This window comes from Halichoerus grypus, chromosome 14 (genome assembly GCF_964656455.1).
Source record: "Halichoerus grypus chromosome 14, mHalGry1.hap1.1, whole genome shotgun sequence".
Lineage (NCBI taxonomy): Eukaryota > Metazoa > Chordata > Mammalia > Carnivora > Phocidae > Halichoerus > Halichoerus grypus.
In genome coordinates, this window is record NC_135725.1 from 51,325,750 (window position 1) to 51,350,874 (window position 25,125).

General features: G+C 36.6%; 1 pseudogene; it reads left to right on the forward strand.

Moving 5' to 3' along the window:
* Positions 1-16,112: 16,112 nt before the first annotated feature.
* LOC118554998 (elongation factor 1-alpha 1 pseudogene) lies at positions 16,113-17,151 on the forward strand (annotated as a pseudogene).
* Positions 17,152-25,125: the final 7,974 nt, after the last annotated feature.

Sequence of the window (25,125 nt, forward strand, 5' to 3'; positions counted from 1 at the left end):
TCCACTGTGTTCTGGCTTTGTTTTTGTTTTAATGGCAAATAATAATCATAGTAATTATAATACTACTACATTGTCTTACTTAATTTCAACTTTACCTCATAAAATGGGCACTACCATTCTTGTTTTACAGAAAGTGAAACTGAAACTCAGAGAAGTAAAATAATTTACACAAGGTCATCCAGTTTTTAAAACCTAACACTAGATTTTGAACTGATTTTTAATCTAACAAGAAAGTTCATGCTTTTAACCATGGCCTCTCCAAGAGTTAAGAGGTCTTCCGTGAATTTTTTGCTAAACTGCTTGGAATTCGCGCTTAGCCATCTCCATGGTCCACTTTGGACTTAGTACCTTGGAAAGGTGTAAAATTTTGACCGATGAAGATCTACTATTGAACAGTAAGGGTGTAAGGGCACAGCCTGGCAATTCCAAGGAGGAGTATGCAATAATAGTCAAGGAAGTAAAGTCAAGATCTTGTTGATTTTATATCCCACATGGAAATATATAGAAAAGGGAGGCATTTGAAAACTGAAAAATAAAAACTGTTATGGTATCTTGAGTCTTCTGGAGGGGCATTACTAACAATAATTTTACAGCTATTTTCAAGTTTCTGAGAATTTTCTTGCTCAGAAACAATACAAATATAATGTCTATTGGCTTTTTGCTATACAATGTTTTCAACAAACCTTTAAAGGACACTAAATTGTGCTATTAAATTCCAAGAAAAAGAAATAGTTCTCGAAAATAAGTAGGGCTGTAGTTTTTCAGGGCAGAATTTTGTGAAGCTGAAATGTTCAGGCTTAGTGTGACCACATAAATACCAATACTGGAAAGAAGAATGAATCTGAGAAAGGTTTCAAGGACCAAACCAAGTTTGACTGAAACATTAGAAATATGACAAAAAGGGACACAGGCAGACTTGGAAAGAATGTTTAATGGGAATAAATAAAACCTCACTTAGACCTAATTTTTTTTTAAGCCCAAAGCACTTACTAGCATTTTTGAGGATGCTCTCATGTAGCAAACCTGTTTAAACTGATAAAACAGAGCCTAGGGTTTTGTACACAATCAGAAAAATAGGCAATTGCTTCCTCCAGTTAATTGGTGGAGACTGCTTCCATACTGATTAGGTCTCCCACACAGTGAGAAGCGAAGGAAACCAAAGGAGTCTTGGTGACCAGATAGTAGAAAATGAAAAAGAAGTCAAGCAGGAAATTGAGAGGGGTTGTTCTGTAACATATAGAACTGCAGTTCAGTAACATTTTATTTTGTGTCATGCCAGGATTCCACTCTTTAAAATAAAAACAAAATAGCTTTAGCTGTTAGCTTATTTTGTGTAACACTGTTCATTTTAGAAAGTACCTTCAGAGACATTATCCCATTTGAACTCCATAACCGCCAATGAGGTAAAGAGTGGAATTACCAGTGGACAGATGAGGAAACTAAAGTCAATGAAGAAAATAAAAATTATTGAAATCCCTTGTTTTTATGCTAGGACAATAACCACAAAACAAGACTATCATTTATTGACCACCTGCTAGATGACAGAAATTATGGTAAACACTTTAAATATAATAGCTCATTTGATCCTAATCAGAATCCTAATCAAGATTTTGTAAGATTGTAAGATTTTGTATTATTGGTGCCACATGAGGACTATTGAAGATGAGACAGTTTAATAACTTGTCCAAAGTCACATAGCTCATGACTTATAGACTCAGAATTCAAGTCAATGTTTGAATGCATACCCTATGCATTAAAAAGAAAAAAATGGGCATATCATATTATATTTGCCAAATTAATAACTTCCTTACCCCACTATATTAAAATTGTGTATCTATGTATTTTGTAAGTACTTATTTACATACATCATACATATATGCCCATATAATATAAGCCCTACCATGCATGTATACATCTCAATTTTTTAGAATTTTTATTTAATGTCTATATGAAAAGAAATGGATGAATTGAGTTTTTCATTTTTATCATCCAAGGCCACTTGTCATTTGTTACATAAACTTATGCAAACAAGCTTATATTTGCAAAGATATGCTTAAATTGCACAAGCTCTGAATTTCACACCAGGGAATCAGGCTAAACAAGTTCCATCATGTTCTAAAAAGTCTGATAAGTAATAAACAATTTGTTGAAGAAAATAAAGTCCAAAAAGAAGTATAACTTGATTTTGACCACTGCTGCATGACTAACAGTACCAATGTAGCTTTTAAATTTATTTCAACATTTATAGAATGTCCATGTTGCACTAAACATTGAGCTACAAAGATAAATAAGACTTAACCTTCATCCTTAAGACCTAACGTTCAAGTATATGAGAGTATATAGGTAAGCGGATGATTCCAAGTCAATGGGATAAATACAATGATAGAGCTATCAGGGTGTTTTGGAACCTTGGAGAAAAGTGACAAAACAGAATCAAGAAAGTCTTGTAGGGACGACACTTGAAGCAAAAATTTAAAGGACAAGTAAAAATGAACCAGCAAAGAAGAGAGAACGTAGCATTGTAGAAAGGGGCAAAACTTGGAAACTTTTTACATCCTTCTCATAACACCAAGCTTGTATATGCATGAAGAGAGAGAACAAACCACTACCCCTTACAAAGCCAATTTAGTTTAGAGAACAAGTTTTACTTTAAATGGGCTTGTTCTTTGTTTTATATCCAACTTAAGTTGAACCTACTCTCTTTCTATGCTATTATTATTCAATCCCCAGTATGAAGAGTATCACTCAATATTTTTCATTAATTATATTGAAGACAGAAAGTTATTTGTAGGCAGAAGGAAAAAAACAAAGAAAAAATACTAGACGTTATAAAATAGAAATATTAGACATTCTTTTCCATCCCTGAGGCTTTCCTGCAAGCATTTTGATAACAAAAACCTGACTTCAGGGTGTCATCGTGGATGAGCTAAATTTGAATACCTCAATTTTAGCTGAAATTTTAACCCCAAATAATCACATGCAAATAAAGAGTTGCTTATCTCTGCTTAGTAAATTGGCAGAAACATGTATTAAACACTAAAAAGGGAAGTCCTTTGAATTATTTAGTCCCCAACTGAGAGTACCTCAGATCTAAAATGCATCATTTTTATACAGTATCTGTGCTCTTGACTGTCTTTTTAAAATCTCTTGATAATTCCTTTTATTTGAAATAAACACTCTACTTTTCAAAATCACTAGGTACCTAATATGATAAAAAAAAATTGAAGTAATTTTTGCTAAATCCAAGCAATGACTCTCTTCATCCATCTTTTATCACTTCTGCCTGCTAAACTAGGAAAGCTATACCATGGCAGACCTTGGAATTAAGACTTGGTTTTGAGGAAGGAGATATATCCTAGTCATTGTGACCCTGTATTTCTAATTTGGGGGGACAGTCCTGAATGCAAATATGCTTCCCTACTGTACCTATGAGTAAATTAATACATGCTGATTCATATCTTAATTTGGGATTTTCAAACTTCAGATTCCCATAATGAGAAAAAGTGCAGATTCTAGAGGAAGACTATGTGGGTCTTGATCTCAGCTCCACCACTTACTATGTGATCTTGGGCAAATTATTATCCTCCCTGTGACTATCCTCCCTGTTACCTTAGCTAAAAATGGGGATGTTAAGAGTATCTATATGATGAGGTTCTTATGAAGTGTAAATGAGTAAATGTAAGTGATCAAAACTTGTGGCAGATACACAGTAAGCATGATGTGAACATTTTATATTATCATCGTTATTATACATGGAAAATGAAAGCCAAGAAAAAACAATACAACAACTGCAGTAACAATGCCAGAAGTAGCTATTTGCAGCATTGACTAGAGTAAACAAGTGAGGCTCACCTTCAAAATAAGATTTGAGGTGAGGGTGCGTCAAATAATTCCATCATTCAAGAGGACAGAGAGTTATTTATAAGCAAAAAAAAAAAAAAAATCTAGTAAAGAAAAGAATTCCAGATTTGTCCCTTTGATGGAAAGTTTGTGCTCCTTTTAAAATATTAATGTCCTTAGTGTGATAAAAAAGACTTAAAATTTTTTAAAGTAGAAATGGAAGAGTATAGAATTACTTAAAACAAACAGTGCTGACTTATTTTTATACATGGGTCTCCATATTTTCTGCAGGAAAAAAGGATTAACTATGTAATAAAAATTATGAATATTCTGACAAAAAATATGAACTGAGGCCCAACTTTGCAGATCAGGATCTATCACCTAAGACTAGGCAGTATGCAAAAAGGCGGGAAAAGGAAAAAAAAAACAACAGAATAGAACACTATCCTTTACTGCCTGAGTGCACTTCCTTCTTAAAAGTGGTTTGTGGGAGGTTCCTTAGAAACTAATCTATAAAATTGATTATTTTATGATTTTCATTAAAAAAAGGAAAGAAACTAAGATTTAGTCAGACTGCCATAACATCTACTATTATGTACTGTAAATATAAATTATCTTCATTACTTCATGGTTTATATTTTAGCCATTCAATAACTATAGAATCTTTATTATATGCCAGGCCTTGGATTGAACTTTAGGAAACAAAATTGAGAATAAAACAGTCTGTGTTCTCAATAATTTTATGATCAAATGGGAGAGATACATCTGTAAATTGATAATATTGGTATTAGCTCATTACTTTTGTATCACTACATTATAATTTTATCTCAACTGTAATAAACTTTAGTATGTTTCAAGATTTGTTCTTGTGGCATTTATCCTTAATAATTTATTTTTCAGGTTTATTGAGGTATAGTTGACATATTAAATGGTAAAATATTTGACGTGTACTCCGTGATGATTTGAGATTTGTATACACTGTCAAAGGATTCCTCCCATCCTCCCGTCTAGTTAACACATCCATTACCACATATACATATATATGTATATATATACAAGAACATGCATGATATACATGTATATATACGAGAACATTTCAATTCTATTCTTTTAGCAAATTTCAATTATATAGTAAGGTGTTATCAACTATAGTCACCATGTTATACATAAGATCCTCAGACCTTATTCATTTAATAGCTGAAAGTTTGTATCCTTTTACCAACCTCACCCTATTTCCCCCACCCCCTGGCAACCACTTTTCTAACTCTTCTGCGGTATTTCTATGAGTTTTTTGTTTTTTTTTTTTTAGTTTCCACATGTAAGTGATGCCATGCAGACTATTTGTCTTTCTTGGTCTGGCTTGTTTCACTTAACATAATGCCCTCAAGTTTCATCTATGGTGTTGCAAATGGCAGGATGTCCTTCTTTCTCGTAGCTAAATAATAATTCTTTATAAAATATATGTATATATAACTTCTTGTTGTCTTATCCTTATTTAGTCCATTTACCTTCCTCTTTCCCACTGCCCAAGAGGAAGTTATAGATGCCAAGGTCAATAAGCCAATAGCAGTGGAAAATACATATTGGGAGAGTGCTTTATCATTAAAAATGTGCTGCCACATACATTAATTCTTTGATCCTCCCCGAGGTAGGTACTACTACCACCATCCTTATTTTACTGTTGAGAGAAGAGAGATCAAGAGGTTAAGCGACTTGCTCAAGGGCAGATAGCTGTAACAACTAAAACCAAGTTATTTGATTCAGGATAAGGATTTAATTACAATAACCAAGATATAGGTAGATTCTATAAACACAATATAGGATTGTACATCTATTAACAACTTAATTCCTCTGAAAAAATCCTATGAGGTTTGTGCCACTATTATGTCCATGCTTTCATACGAAGGATAAAATGAATCGTTTATGGCCACACAGCCATTACTTACTAGAAGCAGTTTAAATGTGGACAGTGCTCTCTACTGCCTGTTACATTTCTCTTCTGACTCCAACTGTCTCTCATTGGTATTTATCATCAAAAATCACACATAATTTTTATTTTTTTTAAGATTTATTTATTTATTTATTTATTTATTTATTTATTTGAGACAGAGAGAGCGCCAGGGGGGAGAGAGAGGGGGAAAGAATCTCAAGCAGACTCTATGCTGAGCCAGAGCCCCATGAGAGGCTTGATCTGATGACCTTGAGGTCATGACCCTAGCCAAAACCAAGAGTCAGACGCTCAACTGACTGAGCCATCCAGGTGCCCCAAAATCACATGTGATTTTTTAAAAGATAAACAAAAACAAACCATGAGAGACTCTGGACTCCGGGAAACAAACTGAGGGTTGCAGAAGGGATGGGGGCGGGGGGGGGCGGGGTAACTGAGTGATGGGCATTAAGGAGGGCACGTGTTGGATTGAGCACTGGGTGTTATACACAACTAATGAATCATTGAACACTACATCAAAAATGAATGATGTACTATATGTTGGTTAATTGAACATAATAATAAAAAAGCTCCCCCCCCCAAAAAAACCACACAACAAAGACAAAGTGACTACTAATTTTTCATGCTTTGCTGTCAAACCAACAATGAATCCCCCTGTCTTACTAAGTGTATCAAATGTAGTCTATTGGGCAATTCAGACACATCCTAAGCAAAAGAAAATAACTTCAGTAAATACGTTCTTATCAATTTGTCTTCCTCCTTAATTCTTTCCTTTAATCCTACCATTTTCTTGACTTAGCATCTTAATCACTCCCTTCCAAGCCCTATGTATCCTTAACCACCCAGCTAAATTTCAACCATCCTCAGTTATACTACCCATTCTTACGCTCTTTAAATTTTGTTTAAACCATGTATATGTTCAACATAATCTGTCATCTGGCTTTATGCTCTAGCACTGTTCTCATATTGTGTTAAGTGAATAAATCCTTGAGTTTATATACCTCCTAGGGTAGGGCAGATCTACTTCATTAATGAAATAACAACATATTCACAGATGTTTACATTTCAATAGAAAGGATCTTCAGTATCAAAACAACACTTACAAGAAATAGGCTTCCCTGACTTAAAAATAAAAACAGTTCAATTGTCCTCAAATTTAAAAGATCTTATAAAGTCAAAGTCAAGAACAAAAGCCATCAGAGTCAATTCTCTTGATGTACCTTGACCTAAAACTAAGGATGGATGAGGGAAAATTTAACAACACAATCTGATTACTTGGCACATTTTAAATAAAAAACCTGAAATCAAATATTGGGACTGATTTTGTTGATTAAGCCACCCAAAGGCAAAGTAATTGGATCATTTAAATCTCAGCTGTGTGGTATGCTCTATATATGACTCAAACACCATTTCCAAAGAAATATTTTTCCATTTTATGCTAACTCATCTTTGAACGTCAGTAAAAAGGGGGAAATATGAAACGTTACAGGGTTGAGGGTGGAAGAGAGAGTGCTTTGATCTGTATTTTCTATTTATGGATCATCCTCTGTATAGGTTTGGTCTTCATTCTGAAAATTCCTAACTTTTAACAATAAAATGCCTCCAGAAATGCAGACCTGTTAAAAGGCATTAAACCATATAAACATTTTTAAATATAAATATGTTATTAATAATTTTACAATTTCATCCAAGTTACTCATTCCTATTTGTTTTCCTGATGTGTTTTTTTCTCCTTAATTACCTGTCTCAGAGATACTTCCTTTTGTGTCTGTCTTTCCTTGTGTTCCCTTGAGGCCTCATAATTAGAGCTTGCAGCACCTCTGCACCAAACAGGAAACCAAGAAAATCTTGCTTGGTTTCAGGTTTTTGTAAAAATCTGAAACCTGGAACTGGGTTTATCAAAAGTTTTCTTGAGGTAGACAAACCTTTCAGCAAGTTTTGTATAAATCTGGGATGAATTCAAACAGCCTGAGCCAATTAGTTTTTTGGCAGGGAAAATTGTAACATATGACAGTTGTGTCTGGGCTAGATGGCTTTATATAAAAATGGGTGACTTTGGATGGATCTGGCTTTGAATGTGTTGGCTCTTTCCACCTGCAGGGACAAAATGTGATACAAGACTTGCAGAATTCTGTCCTCTCAGGTTCCTTGCAGGCACATTTGTCTGCTGCCATCTTATTTCCCAGGCAGAATGTTTCTTTATTCAACAATGAACATTTCCTCCCATTTGTTTTAATACTGGAATTTATTTTCCTTTAAAAACAGTGAGGATCAACTAGTAACTTACACAGGGACTGGTCACAAAAGGGAATAAGTCTCAAACTTCAAGTGTCATGTGGGCAGGGATTTCTGTTCTATTTACACCTCCTAAAACAGTGCCTAGTATGTAGTAGGTGATCAATAAATATTTGTAGAATGAATAAATAAAAACTCAATGCCTTTAAAGAAACAACACAGCAGTAGAGTGAAAGGGAAAAGAAATTCCCCAGTATCTCCCCAAATTCCTTAGCCTACCTGTTATTAAAAGTACTTTTACTTCTTCCTCAAATTTTCAGTTTACCAGATAATTACAGGATTACCCAAAGAAGTCTATGCCTTAGCCATGTATGTTTTTGCTTAAATATATAATAGTGGTATTGGTGGGCACATAAGAGCAGAAGTAGTCCTTGGGGTAATTACATGGTTCTCTCTATGGAAAATAACTGCCAACACTTGTAATGTTTTTCTTGGTCTCTTTCACAAAACTGAAAGAGACTAAAGAAACTCTTATGTTATACATGAGGAATGTAAGTTTAAAGAAAGGACATGATTACCCAAAATCTTACTCAAAGTTTTTGATTAGGGGAAAGACCGGTACGTGGCTAGGTCACGTGGCTTTAAGTATTATTTTCACTCTACCATGGTGAAATTTTTCTTTCCCTCACTTTCTTTTCTTCACACAAAATGCATCACAAAATATTGGAGTTTATTTTAATTTTCCATTGGGAGTGGATCTGAAAAGAACTACACCACAAATGTATGAACTCATCAAAAACAAAAACAAAAGCACTTCCCTTCACAAAATTATTATTCCTCTTCCTTCCTGCAAATGTGTGCCTTCCCTCCAGAACTTTCAGTTATCCTATATTCATCTGAGCTCCATTAAAAAGACCACATATTTATATGGTCTATCATTACCCTCAGTTTTAGTTTTGCCCAGAGTTAGAAGAAACAAGAACTCTAAGATTCATTATATCTTTCCAGGGCTCACATACATGCACCTTGAAATATCCAGAGCTTAAACAATAACTCCTGAAATTTATCTAAGTAAGGATCCCAGGTCTGTACTGTGAAGACAGTGAGTCATCATATTTGGTTCCTTTTCCTATCATCTCTGTTCTTACACAGTGTCCCTGCTCCATATTTAACTCATTTTGTTTTGTAAGTCCTTGACCCAAGTGTCAAGCATGTCAACTTGGTGCAATTTGAATGTCACTCTAGTGACCAGATAGCTAAGGCTACTCAATAATTAATGGTACACTTCTATTTTGGCACACAGCGTAGGCCTCAGAAATAGAACATGAGAAAAAAAATAAAGCTGATCACTGGAAAATCAAATAAAAATAGAGGAGTCAATGATTTAGAACCATGAAATTAACCCAAAGAATTCTCCATAGCACCCAATACTTCCACTTTTATATTTTGAAGAGTCAGACATTACAAGACCGCACCCACCACCCCAGGGTCCCTACATATATATTCACCTAATTATTCACCATGATTTTATAAAGCAAGTACTTAGACAATGTCTTTGCTCAGTCCCTGTAGCTATATGTGTATTCATGAAAGTGTTAATAAGCATTAAATATGTACTTGCACCATATTACAGTATCCTGGGTACCGGGGGTACAACTGAGAACAAGATAGACTCAGGTCCTACAATGTAGGACTTAGATTCTATTTTTTTAATCCTATTATCTTTCTCCTCTCCTTCTGGAACTCCAATTTCCTATATGTCAAACCACTTAGTATTGATTACATATCTCTAAGGCTCTGTTCATTTTACCTCAATCCTTTTTCTATTCTTCACATTGATAATTTCTACTAATCCATCTTCAAATATATGTACTCTTTCTCTTTGTTATCTTCAAAATGTAGTTATTATATATTGCAGTTGTATATTTAAGATCTAGAATATCCTTTTTATTTAGTTTTTATTCCTTTGCTGAGATTCTCCATCATTTTATTCATTACACATATATCTTCCTTTATGTCATTAAAAATATTTATACTGGCTGCTTTAAAGTCCTTTTCTGCTAATATCATCCAGGTTATTGAAAGATCAATTTATACTACCTGCTTTTTCTTTCACATTTATTTTCTTCATATACTATATATTATTGATAATAAGTTGTAGAAACTAGATATTGCAATGTTACTGTGATGAGTGATAATTTTTTCTTCTAGAACCAGATAACTTGCCTAGATTCCAACTCCAAATTCTGTCCCCTGGGGGAGACCATAATCTGAGATTCCTGCATACTTCTTTCAACTTCCAGATGCTGTGTTTTTTCATTTGTTTGTTTGTTGTTTGTTGTTGTTTTGTTGGGCCCCACAGATTTTTTTCCCCAAGAATGCCAGACAATTTAGTCAGTTTAGCACTAAGTATTTTGGTGGATTTTCAATGCAGTTTTGGGGCCTAAGTCACTTTGTATCTCTTCCTTCCAGGATTTCTCCCTAACTTTAAGGCTATTTTTCTAGCCTCAGACTCTGTTCACTGATTCTTCAAGGCAGTAAGACATTAGCTCTTTGCCTTCAGAAGCTTCTGTATAGGCTTGAGCATGCACACAAGCAAAGAGCTTCAAAATAGCAAATCTCACCTGTTACATTTCATCTTTCAAAGGGGAGGAGACGGGAGGGGAAATGAGGGGAGGGGAGGGGTAGGAAGGGGAGGGGAGGGGAGGGGAGGGGAGGGGAGGGCCAGGGAAGTTGGGGTAGGCAGAGGAAGGCAAGGCAAGGGAAGAAAAAGAAAAGAAAACGAAAAGCTCTCTTCTATTAAGATTCCATTAATTGTCAGAGGTAAAGATGTATTGGAATCAGATAAACCTTGACCTTCGAGATAGCATGCTGAGTCTCTTCATTCTGTCCATAACAGGACACAATAAACCTAGGGCTGACCGAGCCTTTAAAAAAAATTTCAGTCATACCCTCAGGCTAATCAATAGATTCTCCATTATGGTCAGGTCTATCTATGCTAAAATGCTAATGTCAGTGTTAATCCAAGTCACAGTCACTTGAGTTGGGAAAAACACACATGCAAACTCAACAACATGGCTTGAACATGGTGATTTTCTCTTAATGGACTGAGAATATTTGTTGCTCATGAGTAACTGAGCATAACTCCTTGCTATAATACACAAGGACAACCGAGTTTTCTTACTGGAAAGGGGTTATTTATCAGTAACTTTCTCAACATGATATATGGAAGAATAAAACACTAGACATTAGGGCCATCAGTGTAAGGTTTTTGTTTTGGATATGCTGTTAAGAAAACAATCAGTTTTATCATCAGGAAAGCCTTTATTCTATTTCTGTGGAGAAAAATAACCTCCCACCTGCTGTTAAACATACTTAATTGAAGAGATCCGACTGTACTGCTTACACTTGTGGCATATCACTTGAACTTTTGACTAAGTATCATTCTTCTAACATTATCACAGAATCCTAGCTCATCATGAAACAGAGGTGCTAATCAAGAGGAATTACTTAGTAATTATATTTTTATTTAGAATTCTAAACATGAGCATTGCTATTTTTGGAAGCACCCCAATCATAATTTCTCCATATGTATTTATCTAAAAAGATTCAATTAACCCTTTGTTATCTGAGCAAACCTAGATTTGTTGCCCCTCTTGTAGCACTGTTTGATGCGTAAACATGTTTTAGAACAAAATGTTCAAAGCTATAATTATTAATTATAATTGACACACACACACACTCACACACATCCAATTGGTTCTTTCTCTGGAAAACCCTGAAACCCTGAGATAGATAGATGATAGATAGATGATAGATAGATAGATAGATAGATAGATAGATAGGTAGATAGATAGATAGGCAGATAGGTAGATAGGTAGATAGGTAGATAGATAGATAGGATTGGCCCATCTGATTACAGAGGCTAACAAGTCCCAAGATATGCATCTGGCAAGGTGGAGACCCAGAAGAGCTGGCGGTATAGTCCTGTCCAAGTCCAGAGGCCGGAGAACATGGTGTAGATCTGGTCCAGAGGCCAGTAGGCTTAAGATCCAGGAAGAGCCAGTGTTTTAAGTCCAAAAACGGGAAAAAGAATTATGTCCCAGCCTGAAAATAGTCAAGCAGGAGGAATTTCCTACTACTCAAAGGAGGGTCAGCCTTTTTGTTCTATCCAGGCCTTCAACTGATTGGATGGGAACCATCCACATTAGGATGAGCAATCTGCTTTACTCAGTCCACTGGTTCAAATTTTAATCTCATCTGGAAACACCTTCACAGACATACTCAGAAAAATATTTGATCAAATGTCTGGGCACCTTGTGGCCCAGTCAAGTTAAAATTAACCATCACATTAAGTGAAAGTGAAATGGCTAACTTATTTCAGCAATTTCTGTCCATTATATATTGTCTTGACGAAAAAAAAAACATGAGATTCAGTTCTAACTCTGATAACCAGATAAGGAAATTATTTTAATAATTCATGTAATATGTTTTTTCTCAAGTGTAATAATTAAGCTTCAGTTTATGCCTGATGCATACAATTTATGCTTCTTTGTTTCCAAGATAATATCATGCTGCCCTTTTTTGGCACATATTTTTCCTATCTGCCAATGTGCCAAAATGAAAATAATCTTCAAAAAGCTGTACAGAAACATACTTTGGGGACATACAAGTGACATTAACAAACGCTATTATGAAAATGCTATAATAGTTTTTTTTAACAGAGGTGTTTTCAACAAAAGTTTTAATTTTTAAACATGTAATTTTTATTGTTATACCTCAACTGAGAAGCAACAATCATGGTCAAATTGGTTAGGTAAAAAACAATTCCAACTACCAATCAGAACAGCTGGGTTTTAGTTCTGGTTTAGATATTTCACTAGCTATATAAGCATGGTTATGGCATAAAATTTCTCTGATCCTCAGTTTCTAGAACAATAAAATAAGGAGATTAAATGATAAAAATGGAAAGTCTGCAAATTTCTTGATAGCTCCTTGAGTTATAATTTTCTCTCAATTCAGTTCAACAGACATGTATTCTTGCCTATGAACCAAAGGTGAAACCCTGCGCTAGGTACATTTGGGGATACAGAGATTAATAACACATAATTCTGTTACCTCAAGGAGTTCACCACCTAGAGGGAAAGAAAAAAATGAATCCACAGCTTCTTTACTGTTTGAAGGACCATAGTAAATATTTTAACCAAGTTACAAAGCCAAAACCATAAAATGACAGAGATGAGAATAATCATTCTCAACCAAGGTAACAGAAGACATGGTATTTTATGTGAGCAGAAATTCAATATATTATGCAACCCACTATACTAAACTTTACTTTTGTTTCAGTACTTAGAATGAAACAAAATGTTGTATTGTGTAACTTAAACACTATATGGAGCGGATCTTGGTGGAACTGCAGTATGTCGTAGAGGTAATGCTACATAGCACCAAAATGCATTTCCTTCTCTTCCTGGTCACACAACCAGTCCACATTCCTCAGCTTTTTCCTTCAATTAGAATGGCTGGGTAACTGAGTGCCAATGCAATACAGGTAAAGGGAAATACACCCTTTCAAGGCCCACACTCCAAACACCTTGTCTACAGTACTACTCATTCTTTTCTCTCTTTTGTTAGCCAGATTCAAGAAATCCACTGGTGACCCTGAGGTAATGAAGAAGTGAGAAGATACTCAAAGAAAAAGCCAATCACCTGAATGATTGTGTGGACAAGAACCCTTTTCATGGCAACACACACTGGATGTAACATGAGCATAAAATAAACCTTAAATCACTGCAATTTTTGGAGTGTAAAAGTACTTAGCCTACTTGGGCTCATAGAGAAATTGGTACCTTGACATGTAATAATTTCATAACAAAACAGATTATGTGGTGTAGGTTTAGCAATGGGGTGGTAGTAGGAATAAAATTCATTTCAGAGGCAAGACACCCAGCAGCCTATATTATACGATAGCAATATGGTAACAGGGAATTAGACTAGGAAAACTGACAGAATTCAAGGAAAATAGAGAAACCCACAATCATAGTTAGAGATTTTAACATCCTGCTTTCAGTAATTTAAAAAAACAAATGGATAAAAATCAAAATAATATAAAATATCTAAATACTTTCAACCAACCAGACATAATTGAGATTTATAAAATATTACACCCAAAACACTGAAGAATATACTATTGACCCTTGAACAACACAGGTTTGCACTGTGTGGGTCTACTTATATGTGGAATTTTTTTAATAGATAAAGTATAGTACTATGTCCTTATGATTGTCTTAATAAAACTTTCTTTTCTCTAGCTTACTTTATTGTAAGAATGTGGTATATAATACATATACAAAATATGTGTTAATCATCATTTATGTTATTGGTAAGGCTTCCAGTCATCAGTAGGCTATTAGGAGTTAAGTTTTTGGGGAGTCAAAAATTATACCTAGATTTTCAAAGGTGAAGGGTTGGGGCTGTCAGCACCCTTAACCCTGTGTTGTTCAAAGTTCAACTGTATATTATTTTCAAGCAAATGAAGATGTTCACCAAGACCATATTTGGGGCCATAGACCAAATCTCAAAAAACTTCCAAAGAATTAAAATCATCTAGAATAGGGCGCCTGGGTGGCTCAGTCATTAAGCATCTGCCTTCGGCTCAGGTCATGATCCCAGGGTCCTGGGATTGAGTCCCACATTGGGCTCCTTGCTCAGCGGGGAGCCTGCTTCTCCCTCTCCCCCTCCCCCTGCTTGCATTCCCTCTTTCGCTGTGTCTCTCTCTGTCAAATAAATAAATAAAATCTTAAAAAAATAAAATAAAATAAAATCATCTAGAATATATTCTCTAATCACATTAATTAAAATTAAGTAAAAAGAAAAACCCAAAATATCTAGAAAATCGCCAAATATTTAGAAGTCAAGCAATGCCCTTCTAAATACTCACAGGTCAAAGAAGAAATGACAAAGGAAATTAGAAAATATTTCAACTTGAATCATAATGAAAACACAATGTGTCAAAGTTTTGGGACTGCAGCTAAAGCCCTTACAGGAAAATGTTTGCTTCTTTTTTTCTATTTTAATTCCGGTGTAGTGAATATGCAGTGTTATATTAGTTTCTGCTGTATAATACAGTGATTCAACGATTCTATACATTACTCAGTTCTCATCATTTAAGTGTACTTTTAATCCTCTTCACCTATTTCACTTAATTTTTGCCTTTAAATGCTTATATTAGAAAAGAGAAAAGTTTAAGATTAATTAACAAAATGTCCAACTCAAGAAGAAAAAAAAAAGGCAACCTTGACAAAAAGAAAATATAAAGAAGGAAATCATAAAGATAATGACAGAATCATACTAGTTGGTTCTCAAGAAAAAAAAGATTAATAAAACTGATAAAACCCAAGAAACGCTGATAAAGAGAAAAAAAGAAAAAACATGAATTATCAATATGAGGAATGAATTACAGTTTATAAACACAGACCCTACAGACATTAAATGGAAAATAAGGGGATAATATGACTTTATGACAGTCTATAGAAGAAGTTAGATAAAATGGAAACATTTCCTTTAAAAATTCAATTTACCAAAACTGACACAAAAACAAATAAAAAACCTGAACAGCCATTATACTGTTTTAAAAAAAGACTTTGTAATTAAAAATTTTCCACAAAAGAATCTCCATGTTCAGATGGCTTTACTTGGGAGTACTGTCAAATATTTCAAGAACTACTAAGCTTAGACTAAACTTTTCAGGCAATACAGGAGGGAACACTCCTCAACTCGTTTTATGAGACCAGTATAACCCTGATACCAAAACCTAACAAAAATATTAAAAGAACAAAATTACAGGCCACTATCCCTCATAAGCATAAACATAGAAATTGTCACCAAAATATTAGGAAATCGGATCCAGCATTATAGAAAAATAATAAACATTATTGTCAAATGTGTTAGTCAAAGTTCTCTAGAAAAACAGAACCAATATTATAATTTTGTGTGTGTGTGTGTGTGTGTGGCATTAAAAGAAACTCTTCTTAAAAATACATTGTTTTCAGCTTTTTCACAACGGGATTGCCGCCAGAACGCAGGTGTCATGAAAACCACCGCTCAACCTAAACTAAAATGGGAAAGGAAAAGACACATCAACATCGTTGTCATTGGACACATAGATTCGGGCAAGTCTACCACTACTGGTCATCTGATCTACAAATGTGGTGGGATCAACAAAAGAACTATTGAAAAATTTGAGAAGGAGGCTGCTGAGATGGGAAAGGGCTCCTTCAAGTATGCCTGGGTCTTGGATAAACTGAAAGCTGAACATGAACGTGGTATCACCATTGATATCTCCCTGTGGAAATTCGAGACCAGCAAGTATTATGTGACCATCATTGATGCCCCAGGACACAGAGACTTTATCAAAAACATGATTACAGGCACATCTCAGGCTGACTGTGCTGTCCTGATTGGTGCTGCTGGTGTCATTGAATTTGAAGCCAGTATCTCCAAGAATGGGCAGACCCATGATCATGCCCTTCTGGCTTACATACTGGGTGTAAAACAACTAATTGTTGGTGTTAACAAGATGGATTCCACTGAGCCACCCTACAGCCAGAAGAGATATGAGGAAATCGTTAAGGGAGTCAGCACCTACATTAAGAAAATTGGCTACAACCCCGACAGAGTAGCATTTGTGCCAATTTCTGGTTGGAATGGTGACAACATGCTGGAGCCAAGTGCTGACATGCCTTGGTTCAAGGGATGGAAAGTCACCTGTAAAGATGGGAATGCCAGTGGAACCACACTGCTTGAAGCTCTGGATTGCATTCTGTAACCAACTCATCCAACTGACGAGCCCTTGCGTCTGCCTCTCCAGGACGTCTACAAAATTGGTGGTATTGGTACTGTCCCTGTGGGCAAGTCGAGACTGGTGTTCTTAAACCTGACATGGGGTCACCTTTGCTCCAGTCAATGTTACAACTGAAGTAAAGTCTGTTGAAATGCACCATGAAGCTTTGAGTGAGGCTCTTCCTGGGGACAATGTGGGCTTCAATGTCAAGAATGTATCTCTCAATCCCTGGGCTGCAAGGTTGGTTCAACATCCGCAAATCAATCAATGTGATACAATACATTAACAAAAGAAAGAACAAGAATCATATGATCCTCTCAATAGATGCAGAAAAAGCATTTGACAAAGTACAGCATCCTTTCTTGATCAAAACTCTTCAGAGTATAGGCATAGAGGGTACATACCTCAATATCATAAAAGCCATCTATGAAAAACCTACAGCGAATATCATTCTCAACGGGGAAAAACTGAGAGCTTCCCCCTAAGGTCAGGAACGCGGCAGGGATGTCCACTATCACCACTGCTATTCAACATAGTATTGGAAGTCCTAGCCACAGCAATCAGACAACAAAAAGAAATCAAAGGCATCCAAATCGGCAAAGAAGAAGTCAAACTCTCACTCTTTGCAGATGATATGATACTTTATGTGGAAAACCCCAAAGACTCCACCTCAAAACTGCTAGAACTCATACAGGAATTCAGTCAAGTGGCAGGATATAAAATCAATGCACAGAAGTCAGTGGCATTCCTATACACCATCAACAAGTCAGAAGAAAGAGAAATTAAGGAGTCGATCCCATTTACAATTGCACCCAAAACCATAAGATACCTAGGAATAAATCTAACCAAAGAGGCAAAGGATCTGTACTCAGAAAACTATAAAATACTCATGAAAGAAATTGAGGAAGACACAAAGAAATGGAAAAACGTTCCATGCTCATGGATTGGAAGAACAAATATTGTGAAGATGTCAATCCTACCTAGAGCAATCTACACATTCAATGCAATCCCCATCAAAATACCATCCACTTTCTTCAAAGAAATGGAACAAATAATCCTAAAATTTGTATGGAACCAGAAAAGACCCCGCATAGCCAGAGGAATGTTGAAAAAGAAAAGCAAAGCTGGCGGCATCACAATTCCGGACTTCCAGCTCTACTACAAAGCTGTCATCATCAAGACAGTATGGTACTGGCACAAAAACAGACACATAGATCAATGGAACAGAATAGAGAGCCCAGAAATGGACCCTCAACTCTATGGTCAACTAATCTTTGACAAAGTAGGAAAGAATGTCCAATGGAAAAAAGACAGTCTCTTCAACAAATGGTGTTGGGAAAATTGGACAGCCACATGCAGAAGAATGAAACTGGACCATTTCCTTACACCACACACAAAAATAGACTCCAAATGGTTGAAAGACCTCAATGTGAGACAGGAGTCCATCAAAATCCTAAAGGAGAACACAGGCAGCAACCTCTTCGACCTCAGCCGCAGCAACTTCTTCCTAGAAACATCGCCAAAGGCAAGGGAAGCAAGGGCAAAAATGAACTATTGGGACTTCATCAAGATAAAAAGCTTTTGCACAGCAAAGGAAACAGTCAACAAAACCAAAAGACAACTGACAGAATGGGAGAAGATATTTGCAAATGACATATCAGGTAAAGGGCTAGTATCCAAAATCTATAAAGAACTCACCAAACTCAACACCAAAAGAACAAAGAATCCAATCAAGAAATGGGCAGAAGACATGAACAGACATTTTTCCAAAGAAGACATCCAAACGGCCAACAGACACATGAAAAAGTGTTCAATATCGCTCGGCATCAGGGAAATCCAAATCAAAACCTCAATGAGATACCACCTCACACCAGTCAGAATGGCTAAAATTAACAAGTCAGGAAATGACAGATGTTGGCGGGGATGCAGAGAAAGGGGAACCCTCCTACACTGTTGGTGGGAATGCAAGCTGGTGCAGTCACTCTGGAAAACAGTATGGAGGTTCCTCAAAAAGTTGAAAATAGAGCTACCATATGATCCAGCAATTGCACTCCTGGGTATTTACCCCAAAGATACAAAAGTAGGGACCCGAAAGGGTACGTGCACCCCGATGTTTATAGCAGCAATGTCCACAATAGCCAAACTGTGGAAAGAGCCAAGATGTCCATCGACAGATGAATGGATAAAGAAGAGGTGGTATATATATACAATGGAATATTATGCAGCCATCAAAAGGAATGAGATCTTGCCATTTGCAACGATGTGGATGGAACTGGAGGGTATTATGCTGAGCGAAATAAGTCAATCAGAGAAAGACATGTATCATATGACCTCACTGATATGAGGAATTCTTAATCTCAGGAAACAAACTGAGGGTTGCTGGAGTGGGGGGTGGGGTGGGAGGGATGGGGTGACTGGGTGATGGACACTGGGGAGGGTATGTGTTCTGGTAAGCACTGTGAATTGTGCAAGACTGTTGAATCTCAGATCTGTACCTCTGAAACAAATAATGCAATATATGTTAAGAAAGAAAAAAAGAAGAAGAAGAATGTAGCAGGAGAGGAAGAATGAAGGGGGGCAAATCGGAGGGGGAGAAGAACCTTGAGAGACGATGGACTCTGAAAAACAAACTGAGGGTTCTAGAGGGGAGGGGGGTGGGAGGATGGGTTAGCCTGGTGATGGGTACTGAGGAGGGCACGTTCTGCATGGAGCACTGGGTGTTATGCACAAACAATGAATCATGGAACACTATATCTAAAACTAATGATGTAATGTATGGGGATTAACATAACAATAAAAAAATAAAAAAAAAAAAGAATGTATCTGTCAAAGATGTTCGTCATGGCAATGTGGCTGGTGACAGCAAAAATGACCCACCAGTGGAAGTAGCTGGCTTCATGGCTCAGCTGATTATCCTGAACCATCCAGGCCAAATCAGTGCTGGATTGTCACACAGCTCACATTGCTTGCAAGTTTGCTGAGCTGAAGGAGAAGATAGATCGTCGTTCTGGAAAAAAGGTGGAAGATGGTCCCAAGTTCATGAAATCTGGTGATGCTGCCATTGTTGATATGGTTCCTGGCAAGCCTATGTGTGTGGAGAGCTTCTCTGACTATCCTCCTCTGGGCCATTTTGCTATTTGTGACATGAGACAGATGGCTGCTGTGAGTGTCATCAAACCAGTGGACAAAAAAAGCAGCTGGAGCTGGCAAGGTCACCGAGTCTGCCCAGGAAGCTCAGAAGGCTAAATGAATATTATCCCCAATACCTGCCACCCCAGTCTTATTCAGTGGTGGAAAAACGGTCTCAAAACTGTTTGTGTCAATTGACCATTTAAGTTTAATAGTAGAAGACTGGTTAATGATAACAATGCATCGTGAAACCTTCAGAAGGAAAGGAGAATGTTTTGTGGACCATTTGTTTTTGTGTGTGTGTGTGTATGTGGCATTAAGTTATTAGTTTTTAAAATCAGTAATTTTTAATGGAAACAACTTGACCAAAAATCTGTCACAGAATTTTGAGACCCATTAAAACAAAAGTTTAATGAGAAACCTGTGTCTTCTTTTGGTCAACACTGTAACCTTGTATAGTACTATTCAGGTAAAAGTAAATGTTGTGCAGACCCTATTTCCAATGTTAAAATATGCCGAAACTTAAATTTGGGTTAACATTTTTTTCATGGGTGGGAACTTGAGCTTTTTCACCTTGTCTAAGGGAAAGAAACTGTATAAGTAATAATAAAAAGCTATGGGAAAGGGATCTGTTGGTGCAACACAGAACAGATAAGCAAAGAGTAACACCACAAGATAGTTACAAAACACGTTAAACTCTGTAACACCAAAGTCAGTGTGTTGCATATAAAACTTGTATTATATCACTATGGAGTAAACTTGTTGATATATTGTCAAAAAAAAACACATTGTTTTCAGGAAGAGTTCATAACGGAAATTATAATATACAGAACTGAGTAAAATCACTAAATATCTGACTTGTGGGATGTAACTACAGCAATAATAAAAGGGAAACACACAGCATTAAATGCATACATTAAGAAAAGAGGAAAGATGAAAATCAATAAGCTAAACGTCCTACTGAAGAAGGTAGAAAAAGCTCAGCAGGAATATTGTATAAAAGATCTGTACAAGAAAAACATTGGAAGTTTTATAAACTAACAACAACCAATTAGAAACCACAATATTTTAAAATACTATTCAAAGTAGCAAGAAAAGTAAGACATACCTGTAATCAAGACATTATAAATGTGTACATTTTATTGAAGGACAAAACGAAAAGGCAATCGTCTTATATAGATCATGTGAGACACATAATATTTTAAAGTATATATATTTAAATTTAAGTACAAATTGTTACAGATTGTAGATGTTATAAATTCTGATGAAAAGCACAATGGTAAAGGAGTTAGAGAAGCTGTGTTCTGATCCCAAATCTGCCATTAAATACCTGGGTGATTTTAAGATATTTATATTTCTTTGAGCCTCCAGTATCTTTATTCATAATGTAGAGGTAAGTATTCCTTCAAATGATACTTAAAACAAATATTAAGTATAAAAGCAACTGAGATATTACATATCATTATGTAGATATGATAGATTGTAACAACTGAGAAGTTTCCATCAGTTTATGATTTATGTGGCCAAACAACTAGGAAGCATAGACAATACTCCCAAAGTACTAGTTAGTTTAAACTTTTCTCAACTGCACTGGAGAAACAGATTGTATTTTGCAAAGAAGAGCTCACCAATAATGTGTGGTCTTCCCATAGGTTCTTCTTACAATGCGCTATTGACATATCTTCATGTCAAGGTTCCCTTGAACTTGGGCAGACTTTTATAACTGCATTAACCAATAGGATGTGACAGTAGTGACCCTGTATGACTTCCATAGGTTATAAAAATCAGTATCTCTCTTGAGACACTTGCCCTTGAAATCCAGCCACCTGGATTGTTGGGAGAAAGCTGAAGCCGTATGTTCTGTTCAGCCTAGCCAACTTCTCAGCTGAATGCCAGCATCCACTGCTGGACAGGTCAGTAAATAAGCCTCCAGTTGATTCCAGTCTTCAGTCTTCAAATGAAGTATGAAAGTATGAGAATATTCACTATTTTTTTAAGCCACTTAGTTTTGGGGTAATTACACAATAATAGATCAGTAATACAACTTGATTTCCACAAATACTTCTAAAAACCTCATAAGATCCAGTAGTTTCTGCTTCCTCTCCTATTAGTGTGTGACATATCGTTAGCAGGACTCAGAAGGCAGAGCTGACAGATCTCAATAGAGAAGATACGTAAGATAGGAACCGTAATGTCTATAGAACACTTGCAGTCGGAGTTTCTGACTTGGGTGAGAATGGGACAGAGAAGGACAAGCTAATGAGAAACTTTAATTTGGAAATACAGTAATACATCTTCAAGCCAGCCTTCCCATGGCAACTTTTTATTCGAGCACAGGCATGAAATATTTAGAATTGCTAGAACTCCACTAGGAAGACTTTCATCCCTGCAAAAGAGTTTGTAGCCAGGAGCTGCCTGCTGGCACTGCGTGCAAGAACGTACCATTTGTTCAATGCCAGAGATTATTCTTTGAGTGACTGACACCCTCCAACCCATCTCCAAAGGCTCCTTTGCCTTTATGACTGACACCTCCCAGGAAAGAGGGGTTATAATTGCCTCTTCTTTAGGGACTGGAGGCTGTTGGAGGGTATTGCTTTGGAGTGCCAGAGACCTTCTGCTCAGCAAGCATCACAGGCTCCGTGGGAGAAACATTTCAACTCAGTGGGAAAGACAAAGGCAACTGATAGAAAGAAATTCATGGGGCTGATGTGTTTCTGTCCAGACTTCCCTTATTGTCATTTCATTTCACCCAGTTACAGGGACCTGTTTAAAATCTGTCACGACAGATTTTATGACACGTTCATTTAAAGAAAAAAAAAAAAAATCCTGGGTATGTTCTTGTCCCACCCACATCCCCCTCAGAGAATATCAAAAATGGGAAATCAGCAATGTCACCTTCTGCCCAAACACAGGCGCTGCCGCTGACAAGAAAACCAGGCACTCCTCGTTTCCGGGGAAGCAGAGATGGAGGCAGGCGGAGCGTGTGACAGAGTGCGAGACGGCCTGAGGTAAAAGAGGTTGTCAACTTAGGTGGTTTTCTCAGATGAGCCAAAAAGGTGCCTAAGGGCCAGGAGAACTGGAGATTCTATTTAATGAAAGTACAGATTTTCATAGAGTGAAACATCATATATGTGAATGGGTTTGACCCAGTCATGACCGGGTGGACAATATTATAGGTCAGTGATTCCCTAACTTTCTACAAGAAGTATTACTATAATTATTATTATCATTATTATTATGTTAATTGTATGGGATACATATATTGGGAGCCTATTAGTTCTATAATTCCATTCAAAAACATGCAGCCTTGACATTTTTGCAGTCAGGTGGCTACATTTTACGGGGTAAATATATATGGTGTATCTTAGGCATTCTGAAATATTGAGGTGAGGTTGTACATACCTACTCCTATTTCCATGGACTCTTAAGATTGTGAAAAATACAAGTAAAGAGCAATCAATCTAGAAGAGTCCAGGGCGATGTCCCTCCCCCTTGACAGAAAAATTTCAAAGACCTAACAAGTTAAGAAGTCCCTTTGCTGAATCCTCTCTAGTAAACTGAAAATATGAAAATACCAAAGCTTCTTGAGTAAGCCAATTGACACAGCAAAATTCTTGTAGGAAACAAAAGCTAGAAATGGAGGCATGGAATGCCTATGTTTAAGAAAACCCCAGTAATATAGTGGCTAAAAATACACTCTGTGACAGAAGGCCTGTGTTTGAACCACAGCTGTGCTGTTCACTACCCGTATGCCCTTGGGCAAGTTATATACCCTTAGTTTCTTGTCTGTAAAATGGGGATCACAGTGATTACCTGCATCCAGGAATGTAGGGAAACTTTAAAATGTCATACATGTAAAGCACTTGAACAGTGACACATAGTAAGAAATGAATGAATGCTAACCCTGTATGAGCAGTAGTTTTGTAAAACACCATCCCATAAGGAAACTGATTTTTTACCAAACTTGTAGAATTGTTTACCAAAATTGTAAAAACCAGAAAAGTATTGTTCTAGGTCACAGAGTAAGAAATACAGCTAAGATTCAAACCTAGGCAGGCTGGCCGTAGAAATTACATCCGGAAAGTGCAAAAGGTACCTACATGATTTCACTGGGCTTGAACCTATGTAACACAATACTGTGAAGTGGTCTTTTTACAATGAGGAAACAGAAGCCCCAAAAGGATGTGTAATTGCACAGCCACAGAACAATATTAAGGATGAAACAAGCCTTCCCACCCAGGTTTTTTTTTTAACCCTATTCTCTTTCCAGTCTCTCTTCCTAAGTCATATTTATTTAGGCTAAAAATTGTCACCCTGACTTCTTCACCCACGTTGCTCTTGGCTTTTTTTTCTCACTACCCATCAAGAAATCTCAGCCACCATGAATGTCACCTTGTCTAAGGACTTTTCCCTTAGAAAAGTTGCTCTACTTGTTATTAATCTCTCACTTTTCTAATCTCCCACCATACTTACTGTCTATAGCCCTGTTACTCAAAGTATGGTCCACAGACCAGCAACATCAGCATCACCCGGGAGCTGGTTAGAAAAAGCAGAACATCAGGCTCCACCCTGGACCTCCTGAAGACAGTCTACATTTTAAGCAGATTCCCAGGTGACAGGGGTATTTCAGTGTTTAAGAGGATTCTCTCAATAACAACATAATTGGCATTTTGTGCTGGATGTTTCTATATATTATAAACATTGTAGTATGTTTAGCAATATCCCTGGCCCCTACCCACTAGATGCCAGTAGTGTACCCTCTCACCCCATCCCTCTCCCTTCCCTCCTCTACCCCCCTCTCCCCACCATCTTGATCAAAAATGTCTCCAGGTATTGTCAAATATCACCTGCAGGTGGTGCAAATCAACCCCAGTTGAGAACCACTGGTCTACATGGAACAGTTTTCTCCTCAGTCATATGGCTGCCCATATTCTTCACTGTAGTTTTAGAGTAGTAATTTTGTCTTCAGTACTTCATTATAAATGCCACATCTCCTTCCTCCGTATCCCTTGTATAGGATATCTTAGTGACTGCCTATAGCAGTAAGCATCCTTATACTGTTTCCTTCTCCCTATTCCATCCACTCTTGATCTATAAGATCAATCCCCAAATAACCTAACTGCATAAGTCT